At 39.7% G+C, this 15,800-nt stretch overlaps 1 protein-coding gene across 1 annotated transcript in view; it reads right to left on the reverse strand.

Annotated features, from left to right (window-relative positions):
- The window catches only part of LOC138296727 (cysteine-rich venom protein latisemin-like), an 83,427-nt gene extending 68,098 nt beyond the window's left edge, over window positions 1–15,329 (reverse strand). The window contains exon 1 of the mRNA XM_069236130.1: window positions 15,165–15,329. The gene's annotated coding sequence lies outside the window, so the exon portion shown is untranslated. The remainder of the gene's footprint in view (window positions 1–15,164) is intronic.
- Between the last annotated feature and the right edge of the window lie 471 nt (window positions 15,330–15,800).

The following is a 15,800-nucleotide window of genomic DNA, read 5'->3' on the forward strand; positions in this document are numbered from 1 at the left end:
GGCATAGGATGGAAAGGTAACCTCTTTAAGCAGGAACCAACTAGGGTCCTGATTTAGAGTTTGGTGCAGGGGTACTCCCTCACAACCTTGGTAGATATCCAATCTGCCTTCTTACCAGTGCATGTTCAACAGAAACTCCATTACATTTATGACGGAGTAATCTCTATGCCAAACTCTAAATGAGGACCTAAGCGCGTTAGAGAAGGGTAGGATTGACTCCGATGGAGTCTCTAGGATGACCATTGAGACTAAGCAAACAAACTAGTTCATCACTAAAAGTAACCTCATATTTTGTGGTAATTAGTGTCACCTACAGAAAGCACTCACTTCACTAAAAGAAGTATACCATGAGCTGCATTACCATATACTAATAAAAATGTATTGAAATGAATTCGGACCACACAGGGTTGGGCACTAAGACGACTATGGGGGTCATTATGACCCCAGCGGTCGGTGCTAATGTGGCAGTAGTACCGCCAACAGGCTGGAGGTACTTACCACCACATTATGACATTGGTGGGTTGGCTGAAGCCAACACGTCAGTCTACCACTCCGACCGCCATGGCTGTAGCAGCCGGCGGGCTGGAGATGAGAATCTCCAGCCTGGTGGCTGGAATTGTGCTGCCAGTGGTATTATGTCCCTGCCTACCGCCATGGTTTTTGTGGCGTTCGTAACACCATGAAAACCATGGCGGTAGGCTTTTATCAGTGACAGGGAATTCCTTCCCTGTCACTGATAGGAGGCCACCACCCCCCCAACAACTCCCCAAACACCCCTCACATCGACACCCCCAAAACACACACACACGCATGCAGACATACACTCATCCACACATACCTACATACACGCATGCATACATTCATTCATTCACGCATACATCCCCACATATATCATGACATACACGCTGACACGCATACACATTACCATACATCCACGCACTCACACACATTCATCCACGCACTCACACACATTCATCCATGCATGCAAACAACACCACACACACACTCGCATTCACGCCCACACTCACACATACATGCACACACCCCCCACACACACAACACCCCCCGCCCTCTCCCCTGTCGGAGACCCAACTTACCTGGATCCAGTGGGTCTTCCGGCAGGGGACGGGGCACTGCTATTGCCAGCAGCGCCCGCCAGCAAAACACAGCCAGGCCGTATTATTTGCCATAATACGGCTGGTGGTGGTCTACTGGCGTGGCGCTGCTGGTGGTAGCAGCGCCACCTTATCCCCATCTGCCAGTACGGCCACAGCTGGATTTCACCCTTCTTGTGGCAGAAATCCAGCTGTAGTCATATTATGGTGGACGGATGGTAGCCGCAGCAATGGTCTTTTGGCGGCCGTCGCCACGGCGGTAGGCAGTTTTTACCACCAATTTCCAAATGAGGGCCTATATTTTAAAGAGACTCTGTAGCCGAACCAGCATGTAATGAATTTACCTTATATTTTGCTCCCTTGAGAAAATAGTGAGGGTTCCCAGAGTCTATGTTAAGCAATTTGACCAAGTAACTGAAGCTTTCTCACACAAGTGAGTCAATAAAGCTTTGTGAGGATGCCTTTTCTGGACCTCGGAGAAAAAATCTAAACTGTGCACCTTTCCAAGGAGGCACCTCTATGAGGTGTACTAGTGATGGGTCTTTCAGAAGTGTTCAGTGTGTTGCTGTGGGATCACAGAACCTGGGGAAAAATAGATGGGCTGAAGGTGAGGGCATTGGCTCTCTTCGTGTATGCCTTCTCATGGACACCAGCCAAATCCACAGGTAAAACAAAGGTTAAGCAATGGCCATGTGGGGGATGGAAAAATGGAGCTCACCTATTGCAGTTTATTGTAGTAAGAAGAAGGAAAGAAACAGGTATGCTGAATACATTTGACAGATAGTGTTAGCTTAGCTTTTTTAAATATTTTTTATTGGTTTCATGATTCAAAATGTAAGTTAGTGTTGACTGTTTAGAGAGCTGAAAAGAATGTGTAATTAGGTCCACTACATGTAGTAATTTAAAGGGATAGATAAATTGTAAATGAAAGTTATATCTATAACTTTAGAATTTTAAAAGTTTGTGTAGTTTCAACTTTGCTTGTATAGGGAAAATACGTTTTCCTAACTACAAATAAGGTTTAACCTTTGTTTTATTGAATTGTGATGCTTTTTAATTTTTTTATTAAAAATGTGTTTCAAAGCGTGGAGTCTAATTTTGCAAGTGGAGAGTTGTTATGTGGAGAGTCATACAGTACAGTGGAGGAGAGAGTTGTAAAGTCTATTTTCACAGACTGGAGTATTGTAGATTGGAATTGAGTGGAGTGGAGCAGAGTGTAATAGCACATTGTACAGCAGAGTAAAGTGTTATATAGTGTAGTTGCATGGTTTTCATATAATGGATTCAAGTATCATAGACTGGAGCAGAGAATTGCACAATGGAATGGAGTGTTGAACATCAGAGTAGATTGTCATAGCATGGAGTAAAAATGTTTTAGACTGGATTAGGGTGAAGTAGAGTGTCATAAAGTGGAGTATTGTCAAGTGGAATGTCATAGAGTTCAGTGCAGGAGAGGGACGTAGAGTAGACTGTGGTGTCATATAGTGGAGTGGCATATCACAGAGAGAAATTGAGTGGTGTGTTGTCAAGTGCCATACAGTGTAATACAGTGGAGTAGAGTGGATGGTTATAGAGTCGAGAAAAGTGTCATATAGTCTAGTACAGTGTTGTAGAGAATATGCAGTTGCATTCTGTGGAGTAGAATGTTGGACAGTGCGACATAGAGCAGAGTATTTTATGCTGCCATAGAGTGGGATAAAGTGTAGTAGAGTGTAATTTATTGAATTAGAGTACACTGCAATGGGGTTGTGTAGAGTGGAGTAAAGTGTCATGCAGTGGAGTTGCGTGCTCTAGACTATAGTTGCATGAAGTACAGTGGAGTGGAGTGGTGCAGCATAAAGTCAAGTCAAATGTCATAAATTGGAGTACCATGTTGCACAGTAAAGTTTAGTGGGGTGTTGTAGACTACAATAGAGTAGAGTGGTGTTTAGCCTAGTTGATTTTTGTAGAGTGGAGTGGTGTACAGTACAGTACAATATAGTAGAGTGTAGTACAGTGGATTGGCATACAGTGTTATGGAGTACAATGGCATTGAGTGGGAAGAGTGGAGTGGACAACAGCGGAGTAGTTGAGTAGAGTGGAGTATTATGTCAGAGTAGAGTGGAGTAAAATGTGGCGTATTGGCATACAAAGAGTTGCATACAGAGTTTTATAGTGGGTTATAGAGTAGAATGGAATAGAGTGTTTTACAGTGTCATGAAGTATATTAAAGTGTTGTAGAGTGGAGTGAAGAGTTATAAACAGGAGTAAAGTGTTGGAGAGTGGCATACACTGTAATTGAGTGCTGTATAGAGGAGTTGCATAGGTTACAGTAGTGTGTGAAACAGTGGAGCTACATAGAGTGGATTGTTGTATAGTAGTGTAGAGTGAGGTAAAGTCTCATCCTGTGGAGTAGAATTGAGTGGAGTGGTGTAGCACAGTGTGGCCCTAAGTACAATAGAATGTATTGCTGTGTCATACAGTAGAGTGGAATGGAGTGTACTGGCATAGCAAAGGTAGTAAACTGTTATAAATTGGAGTGGAGTCTTGTACAATAGAATGCTTTGTATCATATAGTGGAATAGAGTGTTGTACATTGGACTGTATTGGCATAGAGTCAAGCATTGAGTTGGACAGTGAAGTGTATGGGGATAGAATGGAGTAAAATGTTGTAGAGTGCCATGAAGTGTGGTGGATTTTTATAGAGTGAATTCATATTGAGTGGAGGAGAGTGTCATTTAATGGAGCGGTGTAGAGTAGAGGGCCGTACACTGTAGTAGCGTAGAGTGGAATACCAGAAAGTGGAGTAGCATAAAGTGGAGTTGCCTACAGTGGAATACTGTATAGCGGAGTGTAGAAGAGTGTAATGGCATAGGGGGGAATATTACATAGTGGAGTGGTGTACAGTGGAATAGTGTAGAGTGAAGTAGGTTACTGTGGATTAGTGTGAAGTGGAGTGGCATTCCTAGAAGTGTGGTACCATAGAGCTGAGGAAACTGTTATAAATTGGAGAGGCATATCATACAGTAGTGTGGAGTGCTGTGTTGTACAGTGTTGGAAACTGTTGTACAGTGGAGTAGAGTGCAAATTTGGACAGTGGAATGCATGGGGATAGTGTTGAGTACAGTCTAGTAGAGTGGCACAGAGTGTTCCAGAGTTTTTTAGAGAGGAGGGATATAGAGCAGATGAGAGTACACTGCAGTGATGTAGAGTAGAGTAGCATACAGTGGAGTGGCATAAAGTGGAATAGCGGAGAGTGGAGTAATATAGACAGGAGTGGTGCACAGTGGAGTAGCATAGAGTGTAGTAGTGTGTAGTATAGTAAAATGCAGTGAAGTGGGGGTACAGTCGAGTAGGGTAGAATGAAATACCATTCATTAGAGGGGCAAAGACTGAGGTTGCATACAGTGCAATAATGTAGAATGGAGTGGCCTATAGTAGAATAGTGTAGAACGTAGTAGCCAGACAGCCACTCACATACTCACAAACCCATAAAACCACTCATACTCCCATTCAGCCACCCATTTGCCTACTCACAGAGCCATTCACACACCCATACACCTATACAACTATTCATATACCAGCACTCAGAGAGACACTTGCACATGCACTTACACACCCTCAAGCCCAGTTACACACCCAGTCACCCACCCATACAGCCAATCACATACCCATTTAAATACCCATACAGCCACTAACACATCTGCTCACACACCCACACAGCTAATTACACATTCACTCATGCACCCACACAACCACTGATACACCCACTCACATACCTACTCAACTACTCAAACACCCAATCACCCACCTGTACAGCCAATCACATACCCATTATTACATCCATAGACAGGCACTTACACAGCCAGGCACAAACCCACACAACCACTCATGAAGCCACTCACTTGCTTATAGTATGTTATCTAACAGTATGTAATGTAAAGTAAAATGTATTCTATACTTGATTTTCTGATATCTTCATGTGTTTACAGAGGAGGATTTAAAATATAAGAAAGACTACATTTTGCTTAAAAGTGACAGAATGGAAGAACATGATGGGGAGCACATGCTGAAAAAAGAGCTGCTGGTAAGACAACTAAGCAGTTTGTCTACGCGACTTGTGGATGTGCTAACCAGAGTCCCCTGTTTCAGATCCTGAAGAAACTGACCAGCTGAACCCTGTCCAGTTACTGTTTTGGAGTTTGAGCCAGGTGCATTCTGGGAGTTGTAGTCTGCACCCTGAAGGAGCAACTCAGAGCTTCTGGAACCTTGGGGTGAGCTGTGGACTCCTAAAAGACCTTAAAAGGCCTTCTAGAAGAAGATCCAGAAGTTTGGAGACGTTTGGAGAACTTTTTGGAAAAAGCTCTATAAAGCGACTGATCTACAGCAGCAACTCTAGCCGGCTTGCCTCAACCGACTTGCAGGTTTGTCCCACTGAAGAACATTTCTGAAAAAATGACTAAGTACAAACGTAGAAAGTTGACCGGGACCTCCCGAGCAGTGCATCCGAAGAGGGTTACAGGGACGTTGGATCAAGATTCAGGTCCTGCCCAGTCGAATGATTTTCATCACGAAAAATCATCTAAGTCCGACCGTAGAAATCTTCACCGAGGGCTCCCGTGACTCATATCTGAGAAAGGGCTCCACGGAGGTCAGATCAGACTGGAATCTTTGTCCCGCTGAAGAAAATCTTTAAGAAAACAACTAAGTCTGAAGGTTAACTTTGGACCGAGGCCTCCCGCTTTCTGTAGCTGAGCAGGGCTCCATCATGGTTGGCCTTAAACTTTGACATTGACCCGGTCGAGGTGCAAGCTGATGACCAGATTGGCGCTATTTGTGTCTATGCGCTAAAAAACATTAATTCTTTAAAAATTCATATCTCCGGTTTCCCTTATCTGATTTTATTCGTTTGGGTGTCATTTAAAGATAAAAATATAATCTATTTTATGAACTGTTGACAGATTTTTATTGTGTTTTGTGTTTTAGTTCTTTACTGTTTTGTGATTTTTAAATGCTTTACACATTTGTTAGTTAAGCCTTGTCGCTCGTTGCCAAGCTACCAAGGGTTGAGCTGGGTTTAATTTATTGAGACATAACTGGACCTAAGTGGAGGTTAGTGGCCTATTGCTAAGTGTAGGTACTTACTTGCCCTTACCAATAATCCACTTTCCAACAGTGGAAAAATGCAAAATGTGGGAAAAGTTTAAAAGACTAAGCAAGGTTTTAAATCAGCTCCCAAATGTGAAGGAGTCAATTAGATTGAAAGTTAAAAATCTTATAAGAAAACATCTACTTTGACAAGAAGAAAAAAATAATTTAAAGAAATATGATTGAGAATGTTTAGAAGTAGGGTGATAGAGAATTTTGTACATAACATGGAGCAGTGTAAGAACCAAAAGGCAGCACTGAAACAAAAACAAAACATTGAGGGTGTGGTTGATAAAGCGTTTACCACGAGGTACAACCTATTTATCTTGTTACTAAACAGAATGAGAACACTAGATAAAACAATGTTGTCTATGAAGAAAAGAAGCCAAAAAAGTTGTAATAAAAAAAATTAATTTAGCTGAATTGCATGAAAGTATACATCTAGTACTGAGGCTTTCTTTAATGAAGAAAACTACGTGTAACAGAATGCATTAGTGCATGCAGTTGAAACAACTGGCCTATGCTATGAGGTAAAACAAGACACTCTGATTGCAAAGAGGAGAAGGTTGCTAGAAATGCGGAGGAAGAGATAGGTGAAGAGGTAGAGGGAAGATATAGACACGCTCCTGTCTATAAATGGGAGTGCTGTAATATTTGCAATATTTTCAGGAATCAATTGATACATTAAGAACTTTTCTACATCTATTTACAGATAGAACTATGAAGCAAAAATTGCAATGTTACAAGCATTAGATACATGCAAAGTGAGGAAATAAACTAATTTACAAGTACACTAAATGGTGTGTCTATCCACGAAAGTGTGCAAAAACACTTGTCATCATTTGCTCATGCTGGCTGTTCATCATTCAAAAATGTGAAATTTAGTTAGAAGTGCTGCATTGTGATTAGGAGTAATGACTATAGTACCACTGTATAGTAAAATATCACAGGTTGAAAATGTTTGTACAGATATTTACGTTTCTCTGGTCTTGAACTGCAAAGACTGACAAACTACCACCCACTGAGCTTCAGAAAAGGCTTAAAGGTAGAGTTGTGTATTTACCTTTGGATTTTAAATATGATACTGAAACTGTGGGTGTAGGGAGAGATTTGTAAGAACCACATGTTATTTTGGTGAATATTGTGTTCACAAAAAAAAATCTGCCCGGAACAAGTGGATGTCAGTAAGGTGAAGAAAGCTACATTAAAGAGAATAATGTTTACTACAAAGATGAAGATGTAGACAGACACAGAAGTTGCATGGAGGAAGAAAGATTGCTTTAGGGTAGACAGTGTGAACAAGTGGATAGAAGTAGATCTGAAGAAATATATGAGCACTAAAGTATCTATCCACTACATTCAAAAGAGGTTATGGGGATGCGATTGAAATATATCAGAGAAACAAGCTAAAGAAGTCCCAATGAGCGGGTGGGAAATTCTTTAGATGCACAATGGTTTCCCCAACAATTTCCAACTGGAGTAGGTGGACAATATGATGACTGCTCTGGGCAAATATCTGCAGCAGAGAATAGATCAACAAGATTATTGTCAGAGGACTTTAGATTGTGACAAAGTATTCCATATGTATTCCATCTCTTGTTTGAAAGGGATTTGTCTGAGCTGTCATATGCTGTCAACTACATTCTTAAGGAGTGAATGTGGAAAATATTTCTGCAAAAGAGTTTGTTGAAAAAATGCATGGAAAACATAAAAAGCTCAAGTGCAATTTGATGAATTTGATGGCATGCCAAAATGGGACTAATGACTGCTGGTTTCATCGTCATGTGAGATCAAGTGTATGTTGCAGAATTTAGGTGCACTGACTTGGTATTCATGGATGATTTACTTGAGTTTGTGAAAGAAGCAAACTCTAACATCAAAGGCACTGAATTAAAGACAGCAGGAGAATTTTGCTACATAGATTTTGCAAGTGTTTGTAGGTACTTTAAACACAGAGCTCAACCAATGTTGTCCTTAATTTGCTTAAAATAATTCCACCTCTTGGAGAAATTACTGATTTCTTTCAGAGGAAAGAGTTCCAAGAACAAGGTACTCCTCATAGTTACATGCTGTTGTGGGCAAAAGATGCACCTAAATTTGGAACAGACAAAGATAAGTCCATAGACATCTTTTAGGGGTCGCCAGGGGTTGTAGCTGCGACCCCTAGCTTGCTCCTTACAACCCCTGTCTCTGCCTTTGTGACCCCCTAGCCTCAGAAGTGGCAAATTCCGTGCCTGGAACACAGAGGCAGGTCATGCTTATGGAGCTCAGTTGGGCCTGCACTCTCCTTGTTTTCTGTCCATTTTATTACACAAATAGTGAAAAATAACTTATCAATCATTATTAGTCTAATAAACATGGGATACAATTAGCTGGAATATTCCCTTCTATGGCAGCTGAGGTTAGTAAAATGCTTTTAAATGAATGTTGTGTGTGTGCTTGTGGGTGAGAGTGTATTTATGTGTTTGTGTATGTGTGTAAGTGTGAATTTGTGTTTATGTGTAAGTATGTGTTTGTGAGGAAAAGTGAAGGTCAAAGGGCACCTGATGTTACGTCTGCTACCCCTGGCATTTTGCTGAACTGACATCCATGGATGAGTCTGTACTTTTGTTCATAGAACAGTATATTACTTGTGACATTCCAAAACACACTGAGGAAAAAAGCCTAAAGCAGCAAGTTCTCCATTTCCAATCACATGGACTTGGGTAAGTGCTGTCAGTTGAAATACAGAGCAAAAGGAAATTTTGTTTTGGATTCAGAAGACCTGCAATTCTAAAAGGAAGAATGAACAGTTTTATGTCTGCAGTGAGACATACACTTACTGGTAAATCCCTGAAACACCTACAACCTCATGAGAACAGAGGCTTTGAAATATATTAATGAGTATAATCCGGTAGTTATGAAACTATAGAATGCTAATATGGAAATTCAATTTGTGGTAGACAGCTCTATAGCTGTTGCCCGTTATGTTAATTCATGAATAACAAAATCTGAGAAGATAGAGATGAAAAATGTGTGGGAAGAGATCTCCGCTGAAAAGTGTGTAACAAAGAAAGTGTACAGCTTCAGTTTAAAGATGATTTCAAACAGGGAAGTTGGATCCTATGAATACTGTAATCATTTGAGTTCTGCTACTTTATATTCTGTGTTCAAAGGAATTATTTTGGTGAATCTAGGCCTGTTAGCAAATCGAAACTGAGTTTTGAAGTCTTTTCCAGAAATTCAATATCTTGCCAAATTTGAGCCAGATATTACAGACATTGTTAAAAAAGAACTTGTTGGATACTTACTATCCAAAAAGGACTGTACATCTTGAAAATATTTGTCCGTATGAAATACTCCAGTACTAAAAATATATGGAAACAATGTGACAGGAGATATAGATGAAAGTAAATGTGCAGTAGTTGGTTGCAATGAGTGTTTGGTGCATTATAGCAAAGGCAGTCTAATTAACCATAGAAAACAGAGTTGCCAGAATGCTGAAAAAAGACAACTTTTCTATTTGGCAGTTTTGCAGCTGTTAATTCTTGGTGTTATGAAATGGAATTACTAGGAGAGTCTAACTGCTATGAATACTCTTTCAGTGCTGCAAAGGATGGCATTTAGTACTCAGTATTTGAAAACTTCTTGAAAATGTTGACTGATGAAATTCAAAAGGAAGACTAATTTGCTGCTGAGGTGACCAAGAGTTCACAAAGTAGACAAAATTCTGCACCTCAAAGTCAGGACCCACTTGGACAGCCAATATTTGAAAATGAGGCTGCCTTTACAACGAGTGAGGTAGAAATTGCAGATAAGCAAGAAAGACCGGAAACAATTATTTTGGCAGATTTAGTTGCACAGATAAATGATAAGCAAAGGCAAATGTTTATATGGAGGCGAAAGTTACAGTCAAGCATGGACTGCTTCATGACAAAAAACAGTGTGCATACTCAATATTTGAAACTATACTGTTGTATGTCAGTGGTCAGGTTGGCACTGATAAAGGCTTCTTAATAGAAGTTCTTACTGCTTTTGTACAGAAGGCTACACATTGCAATGTATTGTGTAAAGTTGCACTACCTACTGGATTAGCTGCACACAACATCAAAGGTATTTATTTGCATTAGCCTTTGATGGTACCTGTGGAATATGAAAAACAAGCTGGAAAATCAGAGGCTATCTGGTGAAGCCTGTCATGAAGTGTCACAACTGTTTAAAAAGTTGAAACTTTGAATCATTGATGAGGTGAGCATGGTGTCTAACATAATGCCTGCCTTTGTGCATTTGAGAATGCAAGAGGTTCTGAGAACGAATGATGATGTCCTATTTGGAGGAAAACATTAGATAAGTTTTGTAGATCTACTGCAACTTACTCCTGTGAGTAGTCAGCCTATGTTCAAAACAATGCTGCATGATTAATCTAGGAGTTTGTTGGGAAGCATTGGAAATGTGAATATTTGGTTACATTTCCAATAGAAAGAAATAATCAGGAGTATGTGACAAGCATTTGATATTGAATATGATCATATTTTGAAAGATACTAGGGTAGGTGAAAAGATGGATGGTGTGTTCTACAAAGTTGTCTTCTTAAAAAACTGCATCCAACAATAAATAAAGAAGCAGAACTAATGCTCAGTATTATACAAGATGGTCAACATATTTTATGCCTGATACCTACATTGGAGGAGTGCACATCTTTAAACAATGAATTGCTGGAATTGGAGAAAGAAGACATTCTGCAACTGGAGGCAACAGATAAAATGAAATATCAAGATATCACTGCATTTTTTAGTGAAAAGTTGCAAACAAAACTGGATTCATTTGAAAAATCTGTTTCACAAAGTACTGGCTTGGAGAAATGCTCAAGTCTATGCAAAGCCTGTATGGTGATTCTGTTAAAGAAGGTTTGTTTAATGGTGCTTTGGGTAAAGTTGTTGATTTTATTAATGTTCCTAATAGGAATGAGGTGGAATATCATGTGATAAATCAAAACAAACTGGACAATGTAGTACATGGTTTTCACTTGTGAAATATTTATATATTTGACAAGAGCAGTTTCCTGTTTTCTAGCATATGCTGATACTATTAATACATTTCAAATGTTATGTTTAGATGCATAATTTATCAATATTGGTAGTACAGTGGTTAAGGATGGTATGTCATGCATAGCTTTGTCTCATGCTAGGACACTGTCTGGTTTGTATTTCGTTGCATTTGATCAGAGCAGAGTAAACGCAAACTCAAGTTGTATTAAAGAATACAGCGATTAGATAGTCTGTATGCTCCTCATTTAGGACAGCATCCAGTTTATGAGAAACACTCCATCTGTCCAAAGGAAAAAGGTTCAAAGCAGTGTAGTGATGCTGTTGCAAGGAAGGAAATGAAAGAGAAGAAGGAAGTTGTTAAGAAACAAAAAATAGAAAATGAGGGAGATGTTGTTGGATACCAATTGTCAAATCCTTATGGGGTGAACTGCTATGCTAATGTTCTGCTCAACCTATTGTTTGCATTACCTCATGTTTCAGATGCAATTCAAGAAAAACAACAGAAAGTATTGTGTTCTGCTCTGTGTGCTTTGCTCCACTGTGTGCACAGTGACAGAACTAAAACACATTTTTCATCACTCATTCAAGACACAAGATATATGTAATGTAGTGAATCTGTACAGTTTACTCAAAATACTCAAGAGGATGCACAGGAGTTTATAATGGTGATGTTTAGTGTTTTAGAAGAAGAGGAGATACCTGTCAATGAGTTATTTGGACTTGTGGCACCATGATTGTGAAGATTGCTCATGTACATCAATCACACAAATAGAATTAAAATGTTTTGTTTATTTAACATTGCCAGAGTCCAGCAGAGTCCAACAGTGTGTCATTTGAGAGATTACTAGGAAAAGCTACAAAAAGTAATGTGTGTCCAAATTGTTGAACAGATGTTTTGTTGATTATACGTGTAACAAGAACTGCCAGCTATGTCATTTTAATGCTACAACCATGCGAGCAGATGACAGTAAATTAGATACTGAGATTACTTAACTTTAAAGCAGGACAAATATCTATTTCTGGCAAAACATACACAATATTTTTTAATGAAAGAGTTAGCATTAGATCTGGTTATTCCACTGTCTTTCTAAAAACTAAAAGTGGATAGACAGAATGTAATGATAGCTATCTTAAATAAAAAAAATATTGCCTTGAAAGTTACCAAATTCCATATTTGTTTTTGGAACCAAAGTTTAAGGAGGGTGACAGTTGTAAAGGTGAAATAATCTAGTTATTTTAGATGCATTATAAGGTTTCATGACATTCAACCTTCCAATCGTGAAGTCTTCATGAGGCTTTGCCTATGCGTTTGTGCCTTATATATCTAGTAGTGCTCCTGTAGCACTTGTAATGATGACGTGCTCATTTTACAGACTATGTTTGTTTATATTAGTACCAAATTCAGTGTGTGCAATGTGCCGTGTTGCATATTTGCAGTGATATACTCTGCAGTTTAAGGGGTTTATTATACAGTCTATATGAGTGTTTTTTCACAAATGTTTAAGGATGACTTTTATACAATACATCATTTTTATTGCATAAGTATGGAAACTGAGAAGAGTGACAAAGAGAAAATGAAATGTCGATTTTCATTATAACATAGCATGTGGAATATGTGACGATTTTTTGCTAATATGAAGTAATGCATCACTAAATGGTGTACATTTAATATATAATTTAACAAATTGTAATACTAATTCACATTTTTTTTTTTTTTTTTTTTTATACAGATGAATGGCACCATCTATTGGAGTAATGTGATTCACAATTCGGTTTTTCCAGTGTTGCTACGTTAGATAGCATTGTGGGGGTGTGCTGGACTAGAAGTAAACAAAATATATATACCCACTTACACAGTCATACACCAACTTGCAGTTCTATACAGTCACTCACACTGCCACTCACACACCCATACAGACAACCACACACGCCCTCACCCTTCCACACAGTTACTCACACACCGATACAGCTACTCACAAACCCATACAGGCTCATTCACGCACACCCACATGGCCAGTTGCTCACCCGCTCAGAGTCCCACACAGCCAATCACACACCCAGTCACAGAACCACCGAGCCAGTGACACATTCATTCAGAGATCTAGTCAGCCACTTACAGACCAAATTACACACCCACAAAGCTACTCACACACGCACACAGCCACTTACTGGGTTCGCCTGGGTTACTGAGGCAAAGCATTCCACAGAAAATATCTCCCAAACACGAAAAGCCCAGTAACCCAGGCCACCCTGCAGGGTCTGTGGCCCCTTACGGAGCAGGAGGTGACAATGATAGTTTTATAGAAGGGGCCCGACCCGCTCACCTTCATGCAAACAAGGCATTTATCCGAGAAATGTATTGTGATGGAGGTGAGCAAGGGATAGGAGGGAGAAGTGTGCCTCTCCTCTTACTTTTCATGTATTCCTTGTATTGCTGTTATCATGCTGGGCAGCAACTGTAAAAGCAAGTGGACTATCAAGTAATGGATACCTAATGCACATAAGAACATTTGTATGGTGAATTGAAGTGCCTGTGACGCTATTGCAGCTATATGGAAATTAAGTGCTCCAGTTCAGGAAGTTATTTATACGGGACTGTGCATTATGGGAGTTGGAGTTTGGTTATTGAAGTCACTTGACTGTGTATTTAAAAAGCACTAGCTCACTCACACCTGCTCTTACTTACCTGTGAACAAGGCCGAAAAGCGCCAGGATTTTTTGTTTTGCTGCTCAGAAATGCTATTAAATGCTTGGATTTTAACATGGACTGGTGCCTGGGCTTTTTGTGTTTGGGAGATATTTTCTGTGGGATGCTTTGCCTCAGTGTTACCCAGGCTGCCCTGCAGGGTCTGTGGCCCCTTACGGAGCAGGAGGTGACAATGATATATATATATATATATATATATATATATACAGTTGCAGTTGGTCTATTTATAGCGACGTGCCTAACTTCCGGTGCTGGGTTAGGATTCAGACCAAAATCCTTCCAATAACCATCAAAGAAACGACACTGCACTCCCGGAGACTGTGATTTGTCCTTTAATTTCAAAAGAAAAGCTTTTAAACAGACACCACAACGCGTTTCGACGACAAAGTCTTCTTCCTGGTGGTTTGCGTCTGCTTTCTCCATTACATTTCAACAATCTAATTTAGAGCTGGGCACTCTGGGATATAAAGTCCACATACACCCCACACCTGTGGACCCTGATGGTAATTAAGCTCACTGCAGCACGAGCATTTAACATCTAATCAGTATAATAGTATGTACTTTCCTTTCATGTTAATTCAAATTGCTGGAAATAAATGTGCTTGCAAAAAGTATCCATTCAATATTTTCTCTTTCCCAATGACACTTTCCAAAGTATATTGCCACACAAACAACCTTTCTTTCTTCTTCGAATTAAACCTGAAGTAATCACTGTCCATGTGTTGCAAGCAGTTCGTGCCTTAGTGTTGTTAAATATTTAACTCTCTCCAGGGTCATTTCAACCATCTGATATTATAACTGGGCGCTCTGGGATATAAAGTCCACATGCACGAGCATTTCACATCTAATTGATATAATAGTATGTACTGTCCTTTCACGTTAGTTCAAATTACTGGAAATAAATGTGCTTGCAAATAATATCCATTTCATGTTTTCTCTTTCCCAATATCACTTTCCAAAATATATTACTGTACAGACAACCTTTCTTACTTCTTCGAATTAACCGTGAGATAATCACTGTCCATGTTTAACAAGCAGTTCGTGCCCCAGTGTTGTTGTGTATTTAGCTGTCTCCAGGGAATCTCCTGCCCTCTAAGCTTTCAGATGCGTGTAAATAATGTGAAATTTAAAGTCTCCGGACCCTCAAGGGGCCGCATCAGCAATATAAACAAGATCGACACTGCTCACCTTTATTTTTGGAGTAGTGCTTTTATCCGAAGTTGCACCCAGGCGCTTTGGAAGCCAAAATCATTTGTTTCTTCCAGTATATGTATACACGCAAGCAATAAGTATTGCCTTGCAATCTTCAAATTCTCCAGTCCTTTATGCCGGGCACTGTCGCTATTTGAATTCACAAACAGTTGCAGTTGGTCTATTTATAGCGACGTGCCTAACTGCCGGTGCTGTGTTAGGATTCAGGCCAAAATCCTTCCAATAACCATCAAAGAAACAACACTGTACTCCCGGAGACTGTGATTTGTCCTTTAATTGCAAACCGAAAGCTTTGAAACAGACACCACGACGCGTTTCGACGACAAAGTCTTCTTCCTGGTGGTTTGCGTCTGCTTTCTCCATTACATTTCAACCATCTAATTTAGAGTTGGGCACTCTGGGATATAAAGTCCACCTGCGGACCCTGATGGTAATTAACCTCACTGCAGCACGAGCATTTAACATCTAATCAGTATAATAGTATGTACTTTCCTTTCACGTTGATTCAAATTGCTGGAAATGAATGTGCTTGCAAAAAGTATCCATTTCATATTTTCTCTTTCCCAATGACACTTTCCAAAGTATATTGCCGCACAAACAACCTTTCTTTCT

Source organism: Pleurodeles waltl, chromosome 5, assembly GCF_031143425.1.
Source record: "Pleurodeles waltl isolate 20211129_DDA chromosome 5, aPleWal1.hap1.20221129, whole genome shotgun sequence".
NCBI classification, from domain to species: Eukaryota; Metazoa; Chordata; class Amphibia; order Caudata; family Salamandridae; genus Pleurodeles; species Pleurodeles waltl.